The 18,382-nt window shown below is 52.4% G+C and overlaps 1 protein-coding gene across 1 annotated transcript in view; it reads right to left on the bottom strand.

Moving 5' to 3' along the window:
• mafa (MAF bZIP transcription factor a) overlaps positions 1–18,382 on the bottom strand; it is a 212,839-nt gene that overhangs the window by 127,974 nt on the left and 66,483 nt on the right. The window lies entirely within an intron of this gene.

Genomic DNA, 18,382 nt, shown 5'->3' with positions numbered 1-18,382 from the left:
ATCCACTCAAGGGATACAAGCGTTGAGATCACACAGAATAAAGACTTGACATGAAGAAAGACCCCCCCCCATACACACACGCCTGGAACAGTCTCTCTCAGAGGACTGAATTTACTGAAGGGGAAACAAAGATGACAAACAGCTAACAGGTGTTCGTTCTTCAGGCTGATACTCCATCATCGACCTGCGAGGCTGCGACTGTCATCAGAACACAACAGAAGTGGCAGAAGTACACCTTCACTCAAGTACAGATGCTCATGTTTAAAAAGACTCTTGGTAAAAGTTGTGACTTTAGTTCTGGCTACACTATGTCTTTTTTTGTGTTTCGGTAAAATGTTCTCTGAAAAATTGTGAAGTAATGAAGTATTTACTGAATCAGTGTAACACCAGTGTAATAACAGCGTAGGAACGAAAATACAGTATATGAATACATAACAAAACTAAATACTTGATATTTCAAATCAAACTTTATTTGTATAGCGCTTCTCATACCAATTCCCTTCCCAAATTGTCCAGAGGGAAGCAAAAAAACTGATCACCCATTTGAAGCCAAGTTAGTCAAACTGTAAAAATAGATTCTGAAGCAACAGCTGAAGTTCTGATAGTGATGAACTTTTGCACACAGGAAAGCCCTGATTTCCTCCTCAGAGAGACAGAGATCAGGGCAGCAGGCCAGGGGTGACAACATCGTTTCTTTCACTTCATCTGGTGAAACCTTCCTTGGACCAGACTACGACAGGAAACAGGAAGTGCTGCTTTTCTCTGTGTGTACTTTCCGATGTGCCAAACGAACAAACGTTTCGTTGATGTGGGCGGGTATCGAAGCAGCCGTATCTGGTCGACAGCTTCTTTTTAGCCTCGCCAGCGATTGAACTGCTCCAGAACAAATGGGTGACCTGCTACGAGTACCGTTCGAATGTAGAAGGAACACGTACGGAAACTATGACCTGTGACTCTGGTGGTCTACTTTGTTGTGGTATTCTGTATGTCTGAGTGTCTATGAGTGTGTGTATGGAAGTCAGGTGGCTGAGCGGTGAGGGAGTCGGGCTAGTAATCCGAAGGTTGCCAGTTCGATTCCCGGTCATGCCAACTGACGTTGTGTCCTTGGGCAAGGCACTTCACCCTACTTGCCTCGGGGGGAATGTCCCTGTACTTTCTGTAAGTCGCTCTGGATAAGAGCGTCTGCTAAATGACTAAATGTAAATGTAATGTGTGAGCGCATGTATGTGTGTGTGTGAGAACACTACAGCAGACCTCAGCCAACCACCCTGACCATCCACCGCTAGAGGCCCATGTGGTTTGTGGTCGACAAACAGCCTTTGACCTCAGACGGTCGGTGGGGGGTGGTGGTGGTGCGGGTCCCTCTGAAGGGGTTCAGGGGGGCGGGGGCCAAGGGTGGGAGCCTCTCAGATCCTGGTATGATTGAGTTACCGATGGGGGCTGGGTTCCATTCCCTTCTCCTCTCGTTTTGTTGAATTATTTACTAGTCTGCCCGGTGTCCCAAGGACAGAGATCCAGCCAGCTCTGCACCTCCACCTCCTGCAACTCCTCATCCTCCTCCTGCATCTCCTCTTCCTCCCCCTGCACCTCCTGCTCCTCCTCCTCCTGCACCTCCTCCTCCTGCAACTCCTCGTCCTCCTCCTGCATCTCCTCTTCAACCTCCTGCACCTCCACCTCCTGCACCTCCTGCACCTCCTCCTCCTGCACCTCCTCCTCCTGCAACTCCTCGTCCTCCTCCTGCATCTCCTCTTCCTCCCCCTGCACCTCCTGCTCCTCCTCCTCCTGAGGGGCGGAGGAGGGGGTGAACGTCGACTCTGACCATGTCACTGTGCTGCTTCGTGACCATACAAGGTGTAGGAACACGTTATTTGAAGTTCAGAAGGAGCGTGATGCTACAGTCCAGCTAACACGAAATGTCACTGGAGTCATCTGAGTTATATTGTGGTTGTGATGTCATTTCACCAACATGCTCATTCAACAAAAAAACAAATTGATGTCATTTTTATTTGCTTCACTTATCAATGTATCTTGTGCGGTAGATGTGCCCATCCAAAGTTTTTGACTGTATTTGCAGTCAGTAATTGATTACCAGAGCTGCTGTTCTCAGCCATATCTGCTTCTCTCGGTGACAACAATAATTCAGAGAAGTCAATCACATCTCCACACAATCGTAGCCTACATGATCTCCCCTTGAACGCCTCTCACAGCTTTTCCTCAGGAAACATCTGCCGCACGTTCAAGCAGCAGTGGCAGTAATCTGTGCATTAACGTAAACGTCCCTCGAATGAAAACCCCCAAATTACAACCAGACGCCACGGTTGCCTTGTGCTGGAAGACCAGTGATTTATGGCACTGAGGCCCGTTTCCCTAAACAGCCTGCAAGTATCCAAGAAAACTTTTCAACACATGGGTCAATTGCTCACAGGTTAAATGACAGCAGAATAGCCAGGCCGTTAATTTCCTTAGCAGCCCCAGATGTGGGGACTGCTCGAGTTCTCTCTGACGCGTGCTAGTGGATCGTATGTCGGTCGGGGGTTGTGTGTCGGTATGTGTGTAGCAATTTAGAGAGTGTGCCGCGACGGACACAACCGCAGTGAGAGAAAGCTTTCCACAGTTCAGCGCCTTCTCATCCGTGCGTTGCGATGCATTACGTGGCCGTTCCTGTTTCAAACTGCGCGTGGTCTCCAATACTATGTCCATTTGCTCGTAATGGCAATGGATGACTTTATTGTATTTTGTTTATGATCTCCATTGATCTTTTTCCTGAGCTGCTCCATGCTCTGAACATGTCATTTGCCCACTCTAAGTCTGACATCTATTTCCCACTACACTCCTTTTCAGTACAACTGAAGCATGGACTCAGCGGCAAAAACAGATCCCAGAAATTCTATTTGAAATGTCATCGGGTCGGGAGGCATTTGTACGATGAAGAGAGAGGGGGTAGACAGGCATGAAATAACATAGTTTAGATATTTCATGTCCCAATAAAATTATATCAGACAAGACTGTCCTTTCGCGCCAACATTACTTTTCCCTGTTAGAAGATTTGAACAGCCATTCACACTAAAGTCCAATGACACAGTATGTGAGGACTATGACAGCTATCGAATCTCCTGGCAGCCAAAATTGCGTTAGAACTGGCTTGCAGTGTGTGTATCTGGGTATTTGAGTCTGTGTGTGTGTGTTGGGTCACAGCCTCCAGTTCATTATATTTTCATGAGGCATGCAGTACACCCCCCCCCCTTCCCCCTGTCTCAGAGCTGCAGTCCTCCCTTCCCCCTGTCTCAGAGCTGCAGTCCTCCCTTCCCCCTGTCTCAGAGCTGCAGTCCTCCCTTCCCCCTGTCTCAGAGCTGCAGTCCTCCCTTCCCCCTGTCTCAGAGCTGCAGTCCTCCCTTCCCCCTGTCTCAGAGCTGCAGTCCTCCCTTCCCCCTGTCTCAGAGCTGCAGTCCTCCCTTCCCCCTGTCTCAGAGCTGCAGTCCTCCCTTCCCCCTGTCTCAGAGCTGCAGTCCTCCCTTCCCCCTGTCTCAGAGCTGCAGTCCTCCCTTCCCCCTGTCTCAGAGCTGCAGTCCTCCCTTCCCCCTGTCTCAGAGCTGCAGTCCTCCCTTCCCCCTGTCTCAGAGCTGCAGTCCTCCCTTCCCCCTGTCTCAGAGCTGCAGTCCTCCCTTCCCCCTGTCTCAGAGCTGCAGTCCTCCCTTCCCCCTGTCTCAGAGCTGCAGTCCTCCCTTCCCCCTGTCTCAGAGCTGCAGTCCTCCCTTCCCCCTGTCTCAGAGCTGCAGTCCTCCCTTCCCCCTGTCTCAGAGCTGCAGTCCTCCCTTCCCCCTGTCTCAGAGCTGCAGTCCTCCCTTCCCCCTGTCTCAGAGCTGCAGTCCTCCCTTCCCCCTGTCTCAGAGCTGCAGTCCTCCCTTCCCCCTGTCTCAGAGCTGCAGTCCTCCCTTCCCCCTGTCTCAGAGCTGCAGTCCTCCCTTCCCCCTGTCTCAGAGCTGCAGTCCTCCCTTCCCCCTGTCTCAGAGCTGCAGTCCTCCCTTCCCCCTGTCTCAGAGCTGCAGTCCTCCCTTCCCCCTGTCTCAGAGCTGCAGTCCTCCCTTCCCCCTGTCTCAGAGCTGCAGTCCTCCCTTCCCCCTGTCTCAGAGCTGCAGTCCTCCCTTCCCCCTGTCTCAGAGCTGCAGTCCTCCCTTCCCCCTGTCTCAGAGCTGCAGTCCTCCCTTCCCCCTGTCTCAGAGCTGCAGTCCTCCCTTCCCCCTGTCTCAGAGCTGCAGTCCTCCCTTCCCCCTGTCTCAGAGCTGCAGTCCTCCCTTCCCCCTGTCTCAGAGCTGCAGTCCTCCCTTCCCCCTGTCTCAGAGCTGCAGTCCTCCCTTCCCCCTGTCTCAGAGCTGCAGTCCTCCCTTCCCCCTGTCTCAGAGCTGCAGTCCTCCCTTCCCCCTGTCTCAGAGCTGCAGTCCTCCCTTCCCCCTGTCTCAGAGCTGCAGTCCTCCCTTCCCCCTGTCTCAGAGCTGCAGTCCTCCCTTCCCCCTGTCTCAGAGCTGCAGTCCTCCCTTCCCCCTGTCTCAGAGCTGCAGTCCTCCCTTCCCCCTGTCTCAGAGCTGCAGTCCTCCCTTCCCCCTGTCTCAGAGCTGCAGTCCTCCCTTCCCCCTGTCTCAGAGCTGCAGTCCTCCCTTCCCCCTGTCTCAGAGCTGCAGTCCTCCCTTCCCCCTGTCTCAGAGCTGCAGTCCTCCCTTCCCCCTGTCTCAGAGCTGCAGTCCTCCCTTCCCCCTGTCTCAGAGCTGCAGTCCTCCCTTCCCCCTGTCTCAGAGCTGCAGTCCTCCCTTCCCCCTGTCTCAGAGCTGCAGTCCTCCCTTCCCCCTGTCTCAGAGCTGCAGTCCTCCCTTCCCCCTGTCTCAGAGCTGCAGTCCTCCCTTCCCCCTGTCTCAGAGCTGCAGTCCTCCCTTCCCCCTGTCTCAGAGCTGCAGTCCTCCCTTCCCCCTGTCTCAGAGCTGCAGTCCTCCCTTCCCCCTGTCTCAGAGCTGCAGTCCTCCCTTCCCCCTGTCTCAGAGCTGCAGTCCTCCCTTCCCCCTGTCTCAGAGCTGCAGTCCTCCCTTCCCCCTGTCTCAGAGCTGCAGTCCTCCCTTCCCCCTGTCTCAGAGCTGCAGTCCTCCCTTCCCCCTGTCTCAGAGCTGCAGTCCTCCCTTCCCCCTGTCTCAGAGCTGCAGTCCTCCCTTCCCCCTGTCTCAGAGCTGCAGTCCTCCCTTCCCCCTGTCTCAGAGCTGCAGTCCTCCCTTCCCCCTGTCTCAGAGCTGCAGTCCTCCCTTCCCCCTGTCTCAGAGCTGCAGTCCTCCCTTCCCCCTGTCTCAGAGCTGCAGTCCTCCCTTCCCCCTGTCTCAGAGCTGCAGTCCTCCCTTCCCCCTGTCTCAGAGCTGCAGTCCTCCCTTCCCCCTGTCTCAGAGCTGCAGTCCTCCCTTGCGCTGTATTTCATCCCCAAGATTCCTCTCTCAGGGTTTCCTGTTTGTTTTTCCAGATGCTCTCTCACTCCCCTGCCTCTCTCTGGCCTCCTCTCCCCGGCCTTTTTCCAGCCTCCCCCACCCTCCCCCCGGCCTCTCCCCTCTGCGACCGTGAGGACACAGGTTACCGGGCCTGGCCTCGTACCCTGACCCTGGAGGGAACCGGGCCTGGCCTCGGACCCTGACCCTGGAGGGAACCGGGCCTGGCCTCGGACCCTGACCCTGGAGGGATGGGACAAAAGAATAAAACAGAGAGAGAGAAGTATCTAGCTGAGCTCTGAATCAACACTGCTGATGTGAACCAGGCATGTCCTGTCCTGCCCTGTCGCAAGGCTCCTGTCGGCTCTGATGAAGCCAGTCGACTGTCGAGGTGTACATATGGCGTCTGAGGTGATTAGCCTTGCAGCATTGACGCTTTGTGAGAAGTGCTCTCTGTTCTGTGAGCTGGGCTGGATCATCAAGGTAATGACTGTGGAGCTAAGCTGCTCATCCTCACATTACTCAAGCTCTGCTTAGCGAGGATCTGCTCTCCTCCAGGTTATAAGGCTGGCTCGCTCTCCCGTCATCAGCTAAGTGGAGGCTGCTCTGCTTTGCTCACCAAATGTTATTGTTTTCAGTTTTTTAATGACATCATTAGCCAGATCTCATTCGGTGGGAGGTGAATCTTTGCTCACGCAAGAGCAGTGGTGTGTGTCGACACGCACGCACAAACGCAGACGCACTGTACACACGCACGCACACAAGACACACACACACATACATACTGTACACTGACAGACACACAATCTCTCTGTCTCTCTGTCTATGTTCTCCATATCTTTGTTTCTGATGAACTCTTAAATATCTTAAGTAGTTTATACTTAAGGAGGGATTTGTCACCGGGTGATTCTCTGGACAGCTCCTGTAAACACATTAGAAGCAGCGACTAAAACAGTCTCCGCGGCAGCCTGCGCCTTCATAAGCAGCTCACCACTGACAGAGCCAAACAGAGATTTGATGTCCACACTAGCACTCCGGTTAAGCCTTCACCCCCCCCCCTCCCCCCATAGAAGCAAGCATGAAGTCATGTGACACAGACACAGAGGAGGCTGTAAACGCCGGCCATGTGGCCTCCGTGTCACGTAAGAACGCTCTTCTGGAAAACTGGGCAACAGAGACAAGCTCATGGTGGCTTTCAGGATGATTTGTAACGTTTGTGATGGTTGACTTGGGGTCTGGGGGCTTGCTCACACCGTGCCTTCTCCTACCCTGTTCTGGGAGATTTCCTCCAAAACCCACCAAGGAACGATGACTCAGTTTCCCGCTTTCCTCCTCCTCACTTCAGTCCTGGGACAGCCAATGAATTCTTCCCAGAAACCTGCTCCGCCTAGTCCATCAACCGGCCAATGATAGGGGCTGTTTTACAAGGCTCAGTAGAGCCTGCCTGTAATACCATTAATTATGATTGTCATTTAATAGGATGAACCTAACCCAGGGGGCCGGGGACAGGGATTTTACTGCACACCACACACACACGGTTTACAACCCCTCTCCTCCCCCACCAGCTCATCCCTGCTTTCATCACTCATCCCTAAGAGCTTGCTCCCATCCCCTCTGCACAGCGAACAGGAGAGAGTCCTCTGTCCTCATCCCTGCTGTCATCCCCTAAGCAGAGACTTCTGTGCCCTCATCCCTTTCATTCTCATCCCTTACGGCCTCCCCTCATCCCCGTCACCAGAGTTTAGGGTAACTTGGATAGCTTGCCCAAACTCTGCCCTGGTCACCTCATCCACGATGGAGCCCTCATCCATCCACACACACTGGCTTCGCCCTCATCCTCTGGGCCGAGGTCTCCCAACGCTCGCGTCGGTCTCACGGTATCCTCCGCTCAACGGATGACGTTGCCTCACGCGGTATCCACGACGACATGGAGAAACGGACCGGCTGTTCATGAAAGTGCAGTCATTAGATCGGAGGCTTAATTAAAAGGCAGCACTGTTCGCGTACTCCCCTATCTCCCGGTTTCACAAGAAATGATAAAGATTTAATCCAATTAGCTGGGCTCTGTTTCCCCAGACTGCAAGAGGGAACAGACCCTTAATTGGGCTGAAGACAATTAGCCCAATTAATTCCAGCAGAAGTGGAAGAACAGAGTTGGATTTAAACAATATTCCCTGGACCGTCTTCCTCTGCCGCTCCCCTCGTTTTGATTTGATTCAGATGAGACACAGGCAAGCCGTGTTAAGCAGTGTTGTAATTGCGCTGTGGATCGTGTTCGCCAGCCGGCTGGAATGGAATCATTAGCGCTGCCGTGCTTTTCATTTGTACGGTAAATAACTCTCCCCCGTTAACCGGCACCGGGTGAGCCAGGAGCTGGAAACCAAGGGATGTTTCTAGACACCTGGACTTTGAAGATAAGTGTACAGGTGAAGGAGATAAGTGTACAGGTGAAGGAGATAAGTGTACAGGTGAAGGAGATAAGTGTACAGGTGAAGGAGATAAGTGTTCAGGTGAAGGAGATAAGTGTACAGGTGAAGGAGATAAGTGTATAGGTGAAGGAGATGAGTGTACAGGTGAAGGAGATAAGTGTTCAGGTGAAGGAGATGAGTGTTCAGGTGAAGGAGATAAGTGTACAGGTGAAGGAGATAAGTGTACAGGTGAAGGAGATAGGGTGCAGGAGAGATAAGTGTTCAGGTGAAGGAGTTAAGTGTTCAGGTGAAGGAGATAAGTGTACAGGTGAAGGAGATAAGTGTACAGGTGAAGGAGATAAGTGTTCAGGTGAAGGAGATAAGTGTACAGGTGAAGGAGATAAGTGTACAGGTGAAGGAGATAAGTATACAGGTGAAGGAGATAAGTGTACAGGTGAAGGAGATAGGGTGCAGGAGAGATAAGTGTTCAGGTGAAGGAGTTAAGTGTTCAGGTGAAGGAGATGAGTGTTCAGGTGAAGGAGATAAGTGTTCAGGTGAAGGAGATAAGGGTGCAGGAGAAGGAGATAAGGGTGCAGGAGAAGGAGATAAGTGTACAGGTGAAGGAGTTAAGTGTTCAGGTGAAGGAGATAAGGGTGCAGGAGAAGGAGATAAGGGTGCAGGAGATAAGGGTGCAGGAGAAGGAGATAAGGGTGCAGGAGATAAGGGTGCAGGAGATAAGGGTGCAGGAGAAGGAGATAAGGGTGCAGGTGAACGGACCCTCCGAGCAGGATGGAGGTGAGTCGCTCCAGGGGCCGTCAGGGAGGGAGGCGAGGAGGACGCGAAGCTGGCTTCCAGGCAGGACGGAGGGAGGAACAAAATAAATGATCTGAACGTACCACAGGCAAGGAGAGAGGGGGGGTGGTGTGTGATGGAGCTGGGGGGAAGGAGGAGGGGGAGGGAGAGGGAGAGGGGAGGAGGAGGAGGGGGGGAGCGACTCGTTGAATCTGAGATCAATAGAGATGGAAAAACGAGGAGGTTCCCTGCCTGGTCAAGTTTACCTCAACCCCGCCCCCTCCCCCCCCTCTCTCTCTCTCCCTCTCTCTCTCTCTGGTAAACACATGCATTTAAAGTAGGCGCAGGGAGCACCGCCCGCTAACAATGACAAACGACGGCGAGCAGACTTTTCTCTCTCTATTAACATAAAGTAATATAAAGTGAAGGACACTAGTCTATAGAGAGAGTTAAGGGCTAATGTTCCATATCAGATGTGGACAATGTCAGGGCTGAATACAGATTAGACTGTGTCCTTCTCTCCCCTGGGGAACGCAGGGGGTGACACCACTCAGCCTGCCAAGTGTATTATTATAACATGGTGCTGCCAGGCCTCTCTTCACTGCACTGTTAACCTCGCTGTCCCTAAAGCACTTCCCCTCTATCCCCCAATACCATAACACCAGTCAGGCCCTCGTCTGCTCCAACAACACTGCAATTCACTCTTCCTTGTCCCCGGTTCCCCCTCTCTCTCTCTCTAGCTTTCTCTCCTCTCCTCTCTCTCACAAGCTGGCTTTCTCCAGCTCTCTCTACCCTCTCTCTTCGCTCTCCCTCTCTCTGTCTCTCTAGCTGTCTCTCTAGCTGTCTCTCTAGCTGTCTCTCTAGCTGTCTCTCTAGCTGTCTCTCTAGCTGTCTCTCTAGCTTTTAAGTTCTCCATCTCTCTCTCTCCCTAGTGGTCTTTGTCTTACGTTCTCTCTCTATCTCTAGCATTTCTACACATCTCTCATTGTCCCTGGCTCTCCCTCTCATTCTCTCAACTTTCCTCTTCCTCTCCTGCTCTGTCTCTCACTTCTCTTCCTATATTTCTCTTTCTCTCTGTCCTCCTCTCTAACCCCCTGCCTCTCCCTCCCCTCCCTCTCTCACCCCCTGCCTCTCCCCCTCTCCATACCTGCATATTTCAGAGCAAAGACGCCCCTTGGACAACCCATTCATCATTCCTTCCCCAAACTTTCACTTTTTCTGTTCACCTTTGCCTCTCCATTCATTCATCCGTCCATCCATCCATCTCTCTCTACCTCTATCAGTGCCGAGGGACCCCACCCGATCGTCGCGTGGAGGGGTCAAGGGGTGGGAGGGGCAGGTGGAGGGTGGTGTGTGGAGTGACAGGAGAGCAATGGTGCAAGCCCACCCTCTCTTCTCTCCCTCTCCCTCTCCCTCCCTCCCTCCCTCCCTCCCTCCCTCCCCCCCCTCTCCTCTCCTCTCCCTCTCCTCTCTCTCTCCCTCCCTCCCTCCCTCCCTCTCCTCTCCCTCTCCTCTCCTCTCCTCTCCTCTCTCCCTCTCCTCTCTCCCTCTCCCTCTCCTCTCTCCTCTCCCTCTCCTCTCCCTCTCCTCTCCCTCTCCTCTCCCTCTCCTCTCCTCTCCCTCTCCTCTCCCTCTCCTCTCCCTCTCCTCTCCCTCTCCTCTTCCTCTCCCTCTCCTCTCCCTCTCCCTCTCCCTCTCCCTCTCCCTCTCCCTCTCCCTCTCCCTCTCCTCTCCTCTTCTGTCCCTGCGTCAGGGGTCACGTACAGCCAGGTCTCTCTGTGGACAGGAGACAGGAGAGCTTCCAGTCCATGCTGTCTGCTTGATAGTGATAGATGTTGTCCATTTTCAGTATTGGTATGGCTCGTCGCTGGGGAGGTTAAGGGTGGGAGGATGTGGTTATTTGTAGGTTCTGCTTATGGGAACAGCAGCGCTCTGGGAAGGTGAAGGCTGACTGTGTCTCGTTGCAGTAATGTGGGTGGTGTTCTTGTTTTGTCACCGCGCTCATCGATGGAAACGTTTTTTCTCTCTTTCTCTCATCTTTTTCAGAGTGGGTTTGAAGTGTGTTTTTCAGTTTCGGGTGCCAAAGATAATTTTCAGTATACACGCACGTTTAAAATGTTTCATTCTGAAATGCTACGAGAGAGAGGGAGGGAGGGGAGAGAGAGAGGGGGAGGCAGGGAGGGGAGAGAGAGGGGGAGGGAGGGAGGGAAGAAATAAACACGTCAAATCAAAATCTGATCCGAGCATTATGGAAGCTTCATCTTGGCATGCTTGTCTTGAGAATACGTACACTCTGCGAAAGCTCTTAAAGCCGTAAAAAACGTTGAAACAACATCACAGCCTTGTAAAGTGACCTGGGACCTGGACGGGACACACACACACATGCTACGTTCATAAAACACTCCTCTCCTGCAGCTCATCTGACCACTATTGATGACCTGCTGCCCAGTACTACCCAGTGCTACAGTCCAGTGACATTACACAGCTTGGTGGTTATAGCATTTGACTGCAGATCAACAGGTTGCAGTTTCAAATCCCGCAGTGTACAACTCTTAGGGAGTCAGGTGGCTGAGCGGTGAGGGAGTCGGACTAGTAATCCGAAGGTTGCCAGATCGATTCCCGGTCAAGTCAACTGACGTTGTGTCCTTGGGCAAGGCACTTCACCCTACTTGCCTCGGGGGAATGTCCCTGTACTTACTGTAAGTCGCTCTGGATAAGAGCGTCTGCTAAATGACTAAATGTAAACTCTTTGGATTAAAGTGTCTGCTAAATGAATACCTAACATTACTATTATTTCCAGTGATCAGGATCCATCAGGAGGGAACTAGAGACCCAGGGTCTGATCCAGATCTTCATCCTCGACCGGTATTCCCAACCGGAAACGGTGGGACATCTCGACAGTAATGTTCTGGAAAAGAGAGAATACTTAAACAGCGGTGGACTGAACCTCCTGGTCTGGGTCCAGCGTTTAGTATGTCGTTTTCTACTCATCTTGATAGCACAATGTTTATGTGCAGAGCGCTGTCGTCCAGGTACCGTGATCCAAGCCCGTGATCTGTGATCCTGACTTCACAAACACAGCCAGAACAGTCCAGCTCAGTCCAGCTCCCACAATATAAAAGAGATGGAGAGATGGAAAGACGGAGAGACAGAAGTCTGAACGATCACCCGAGGAAAACGAGAGCCAAAACCTACTTGTCATTCCCCATTACTGCTGAGCTACAGTACTGCTAAACATCGCCAGTCCCCCCCCCCATAGCTCCAACTAATGTTTACAGATTTCCAAAATGGCTCCATTAGCCTTTGTTCAGTCAGTCAGCACAGATCGGCATCCTGGATTTAATAGAACGTTGTGTGGCTGTTTAGTGAGAGTGTTTTCAGATCCTCCACACGGTACATAGTAATCCCTAATTGAGATCATGGAGAGATGAATGAGATGCGCCGGGCTGGTGCCAGGGATTATGAGCCGTCATGGCAGCCGGTAAGGAGCCGGTGGTGAGGCAGTTGCACCGTGCCCCTGTGGTTTTAAAGGGCCGTGTGAGACACTGCGGTCTGTGCACATGCCAGCCTGCATGGCTCCGATTACACCTCTGTGTTCGGCTCCCTTTAATTGCCACCACACATGGAAACATATTACACCCGGCTGATGAGCGGCTTCTGGAAATTTCCACCCCATAATGCCTGTGGGTGCCGTAGCAGTGTGGGCGACAGTGTGTGGCCAGAGGCTGGAGTTCTCTTTTACACGGGTAGGCCCGGCTGGAACACACGGAGCCCCTGTTTGGGTTTAATCATCAGAGAATGAAGCCATCTTGGGGTCTGGCGTTTGAGGTGTTGTTAAAAGCCTTTGAGGATTTTTCCCCCCTGTGGTGCTGGGCTTGTCTGCCTGCGTGAGAGGGGCTTTGTTGGAGCGGTGGAGGGGGGGGGGGCCAGGGACAGCCCTTCAACCAGAGTTCTGAGAGGGGGGGGGGGGTTCTCTCACTATGGACCTGGAGTGAGACCACTTTGTGTGTCTCTCACACACACACACACACACCCAGATGAGGGGAAAATAGAGAGAAAGAGGAGATATAAATTTAGAGAGGGAGAGAGACAGGGAGAGCGTGTGTATGAGAGATAGATAGATAGATAAAGAGGGAGGGAGGTAAAGAGAAAGAGGGAGGCAGAGAGAGATTAAGAGATAAAGAGAGAGAGAGGGAGAGAGATGAGAAAGAGAGGTAGAGAGGGTGTGTGTTTGTGTGTGTGAGAGAGGGTGTGTGTTTGTGTGTGTGAGAGAGGGTGTGTGTTTGTGTGTGTGAGAGAGGGTGTGTGTTTGTGTGTGTGAGAGAGGGTGTGTGTTTGTGTGTGTGAGAGTGAGAGGGTGTGTGTTTGTGTGTGCGTGAGTGAGAGGGTGTGTGTGAGTGCGTGTGTGAGAGGGTGTGTGTGAGTGCGTGTGTGAGAGGGTGTGTGTGCGTGAGTGAGAGGGTGTGTGTTTGTGTGTGCGTGAGTGAGAGGGTGTGTGTTTGTGTGTGTGTGAGTGAGAGGGTGTGTGTGTGAGTGCGTGTGTGAGAGAGAGGGTGTGTGTGAGTGCGTGTGTGAGAGAGAGGGTGTGTGTGAGTGCGTGTGTGAGAGAGAGGGTGTGTGTGAGTGCATGTGTGAGAGAGAGGGTGTGTGTGAGTGCGTGTGTGAGTGAGAGGGTGTGTGTTTGTGTGTGCGTGAGTGAGAGGGTGTGTGCGTGTGCGAGAGAGAGGGTGTGTGAGAGGGTGTGTGTGAGTGTGTGAGTGCGTGTGTTAGTGAGGGTGTGTGTGAGTGCGTGTGCGAGAGAGAGAAGGAGCAAGGCTCTGGGGGAGATTAGGAGTGCAGACAGCAGCCGTGATGTCACAGCCTATGAGGGAACTCCACAAAAACCTCAGAGCAGTTTTCCAGAACCTCGTCATCTGAGGTTGCTGTCTGGAGAGGAGAGGAGGGGAGAAGAAAACAGGGATCATTAGGGACCTTGTGAAAGCTGGTGGCCCGTGGCGTGATGGAAGAGTGTGGTTTAGAGGGTGCCTGATAAGGAGGACCTGTTTAGTCTGAGCCTCCCCTCTTCAGATGGGCCTGTTCAGTCCCCTCCACCAGAACACAGACGACCATCTGCAGGAGTGACACACGCCCACACCCTCAGGGCTGGGATGTGATTAAGTATCAAACACGAGATGTTTTCCAGGTTTTGTCAGAGGAAACTCACTACGGTCACTCTGTAACAGAGTGCATGTTCTCGTCACATGTTTTCCTGCACTAATAAAGCCCCGAAGAATGGCCAGTTACCCCTTCACCCCTGTCCTGACACTGACAACGCTGACCTCTCCACATCCCTTCACGTCCAATCAAAGCATGGCTTGCTGACCTCCCCGTATCCCCTGTTGACCAATCAAAACGGCCTGAGGAGCGGCCAACAGGAAAATGTCAGCATTCCTTTCCTGTCCTGGCAGGAAGTTCATCTCCTTAAAAGCCTTCTGGGAGATGTTTTCCTCTGGTCGCTTTGCTCTGCTGGCTGTGGACAAACAGTGATAAACTGGTCAGTCACGGGCCAGCGAGTGCGCTAAGACAGGGTTCAACCTGGGTTAAGACAAGGCTAGAGAAGGGTTTAGACAGGCCAGTCTCATCCACCCTTCCTCCCCCTTCCTCACCGGCCCCTGACTGCTCAACTAACTCCACAAGGGAGGTGGGGGGGGAGTGGGGAAGTTAGTGGAAGGGGTGCCAGTCACCCCCCCCGCCCACGCCCCCTCTCCTGGTTCCCCCGGCTCCTTCCCACAGCTGTGTGTTCCATCATCCCTGGCTGTTTAAGTAAGAGGTTTCCTGCTATCACAGCCCCCTCAGCTTGATCTGTCAGAAAGTGCCACGGTTCATATGTTCCGCATTGACCAGAGAATCATGACGGGTCCAACTCGTGACCAGCGAATAATCTTGCTTGAGTATGGACTCTCCTCGTTGACCCCGTCCCTGTAGCAGACCTGAGTGTGTGAGGGGGTCGTGAAGCAAGCCGACCCCGTTCCCGGAATAACCCCACTTTAACCCAGAGGAGTTTAATAACAGTGTATCTCTGCTCGGTGTGAACATGGAATAGTGCTGTGTCAAACCTTCTCTCCTTTATGAATAACAGTGGAGATGGCTCGGCGCTGGATGTGACGGTCAGCTAAATGTCGGAGAGGGGGTGGGGGGTTTCCGTGTTCTGACAATGTGTGAGAGAGTGTGTGTGTGTGTGTGTGTGCATAGATGTGTGTACGTGTATGGGATGTGTGTGTGTGTCCCTGTCTCTGTGTGTGTGTGAGAGTTTGAGTGCTTAGCGGGCAGTGGAGGGGATTGGGGCAGTGCCATGCCCCCCTACAGTAGTTCATCTTGAGCTCGTACATGCCCTCCTCGACAGGGTCGATCCTTAGGGCACCCTGCCCCTGCGCTGCTCCATTAGCGGGTGTGCTAACCTTGCAACAATGCTGTGACACCCTCGTTTTTTCATCCAGCTCCTCCCTCTGCTTTCTCACCAGCCCGGGGGCCTCCCAGATGAGCCAAAGGTGAGGCAGGTTCATCGGTCCGACAGGCCTGGGGCGGGGGATAGGAGAGTGGGGGCTGGAGGGCTGAGATCGGGGCTGTGGGGAGGGGGGGGGATCTGGGAGATTCCCCCTCTACCTGAAAAACAACCATCACTCACTTCACACACGTCAAGACAATCTGAGTTTGTTTGCCAACCCTAACCCTATTTATGAAACACATTTTCAGGAAATGATCTGGCCTGCTAATTAGATAACCCCCCCCCTAAAAAATCGAAACAAAAACTTTTTGCAGATAGGATTTCCATAGTCCTCATTGATATGAGTGGTGAGAGTGGAAGGAAGAGGAGTGTGGCCTGCTCGTGTCTGTGGGAATATCTGAGTGCTCCCTACGTCTTCATCCTCATGAAAGAACATAAAACAGAGCTGTGCTTTGCTCCATCCAAACTGTCTTTTCAAGTGCTGCAGACCAGCTCTTCTCCCCTCATCACCCACTGTTTCTCTCCATCTGTTGCTGCTCCCTTCATCTCTACCGAGGTGCCCAGTCCTTCAGGAACTTTAAACACGGCGCTCATCCTGTTGACGGGAGTGTTGCGTTCTCTGGAGGGCTGCCGTGAAGCGAGTGCTTTCTTTGGTGTCGGCCTTGACGCGCGGCGCTACGACGCTTCAAAGCCGGGACGAGAGGAAGATGTGTTTGTTAAGATGAGGTCACAGGAATGTGACCAGGGGGTGCACCGAGTACAAACCACTATCGATACATTTACATTACATTCAGTCATTTAGCAGACGCTCTTATCCAGAGCGACTTACAGTAAGCCCCGAGGCAAGTAGGGTGAAGTGCCTTGCCCAAGGACAAAACGTAATTTGGCACGGCCGGGAATCGTACTGGCAACCTTCAGATTACTAGCCCGATTCCCTAACCGCTCAGCCATCTGACCCCCTCCGATAGTGAGGCCCCTCCCTACCATACCGCCGGGGGAGGGGTGGGCCTGATTACGTTTATCTTTCTGGTTTTGTATTCCTTCCTGGTGACCTGCTTCCTGCTTCCTGTCTCAGACGGTAGACGAGGTACTCAGTTCTGTGGATGAGGAAACTCTGATGTCTCTCGACCTCTTTGACCTTTCACCTCAAATCCCTGATGACCTCTGACCTACCCGGTGCATCGCTCAGCCCGTCAACAAACCAGCGCTCACACACCTCGCTGTAGTTTCCCGGCACACCGGAGGAGAACAGTGTTTGTGTGTCCTCGAGTGTGTGTGATCATGTGTGGTGGTTTCTTGTGTGTTTTTGTCTGTGTGTGTGTGTGTGTGTATATGCGTGTGAGCGTGTTAAAGCAGGTTGACCGTTTCATCAACTAGACGAGACGTTTCTTCCTCAGACGACGTGGTCTTCTCACGCTCCTTCATGGAGCTCTTCTTGTTCCTGTCGTGTCACCGTTCAGCACGGCGTTCAGCACGGCGTTCGTCTGTTTCACCACCAGACAGGAGTGCCTGCTCTCCCTTCCTCTCCGTCTCACTGCAGCGTTCACGGCGCCGTGAGAAAGCTAGCAGCATACCATCCATGGCAGGCGTTTTGCAGCTCTCCGTGCAAGCTCTCGACTTCATCATCAATCTGGGGAAAGGCCTTTTGAAGACAGCAGGTGAGAGAGAGAGTGAGAGAGCGAGGAAGTGAGAAAGAGAGACGGAAAGAGAAAGAAAGCACGAATCCCCCTCCTCCCCCCCCCCCTCCCTTCCGCCCGCCTGGCTAGTGCGCTCCGATGATTAAATGGATGTAATGTATATTTCTCCCAGTTCTGGCCTCAGTGTGTTTTTGCGCTGCGTGTCTTTTCATCCGGGACGCCGGCGTGATCCATCACGAGGCCTCTGCTGATGGATATCCGTGCCCTTCCTACGCTGCCCTGGACGCTTACTTATCGTATCCCTTTACCTTCTCACAGAGACCAGCTCCAGAGCCGCGCACCGGCGCAGATATTCAATAGGTGAACAAGAGTTATAAAAAGACGAACAGCAGACCTGGATGCAGAGGGATGCAGAGAACAGAGAGAGGAGATGAAGTAACATGACGAATCAAAGACGAGGACACAGAGGGGGCTTTCTGGGAGGACATGCTTGTTACTCTGCTTTACTTGAGCAGGATGAATGAATTAGTTCTTTTTTCTCCTCTCCGTTCAGGATCGTCTGTGAATTTAAAAAAAACTTCGGTCTGCGGTCTTTATGCGTTTCCAGTGCTGTTAGGGTGACGCTCCCCTCTGCGCCTGATCACCGTCCGAAACACGAGAAAGAAATGAGTAAATATGATCAATGTGAGAGAATTTATGTTGTAGAACTGAAGAGGGTGAGTGTGTGAGTGAAAGGGGAATTTGACATTTCCTTGTTTTTGTATTATCCGTTGTAGGATGGACATGTTTTTACCTGACATTTGGGCACAGTGTGATCTTTGGATTAGGGTTAAGGTTAGGGACAGTGATAACCTGAACTCTAACCTTTACCTCAGCGTTCAGTTAGAATACCAATCAAACCTGCCAACGGGGGAAACACCTTGCGTCTCCAACTAAATACAACGATTTAAAACTTTGACGAAAGAAAGGGCTTTTTATCTTAGAAACAAATCTGGCTTAGAGCCCCTTATCTGAAACGTGTCTGGTACTGTCCCACAGCAACAGCTAAATCACATCTAAATGAAAATCCTCACAAGTATCTAATGCATCCCACACACCGGAAAGAAAATACTTTTCAATCCTTTAGGCCCTGGGTTTAGCTAGCCTGTGTCCCACTCCCGTCTCAGCCATGATGATGAAGCCTCGTGCCGAGCGCCGGAAAACCAGGACGTGTGGATCTGTCTCGCCGTAACCAATCAGGGAGGAGGAAGTGAGCTCGGGAGGAGGAAGTGAGCTCGGGAGGAGGAAGTGAGCTCGGGAGGAGGAAGTGAGCTCGGGAGGAGGAAGTGAGCTCGGGAGGAGGAAGTGAGCTCGCTAATGAGCAGGCTTAGCGAGCGATGAGAGAAGGACACACAATGAATTAGCTCCTGATCATTTGCTGTTATGGAGCCATAACCTTTTAAGAAGCCCTATTTCCTAACCCTGCGGTGGTCTTTTTTTTTTTTTTACTTGATTCAGACTCTCAAATCTCCGTGTGTTCTGGGGATTTCTTAATTGCGAACCACAGGCCCGACACCGAAGATGCAGGAATCAAGAATATCAATAACGAATATTAATTCTACTATTTAC

This window comes from Osmerus mordax, chromosome 13 (assembly GCF_038355195.1).
Source record: "Osmerus mordax isolate fOsmMor3 chromosome 13, fOsmMor3.pri, whole genome shotgun sequence".
In the NCBI taxonomy this organism is placed as follows: Eukaryota; Metazoa; Chordata; class Actinopteri; order Osmeriformes; family Osmeridae; genus Osmerus; species Osmerus mordax.
Note: the sequence above shows the minus strand (reverse complement) of the source record. Positions and strands in the feature narration are given on the sequence as shown.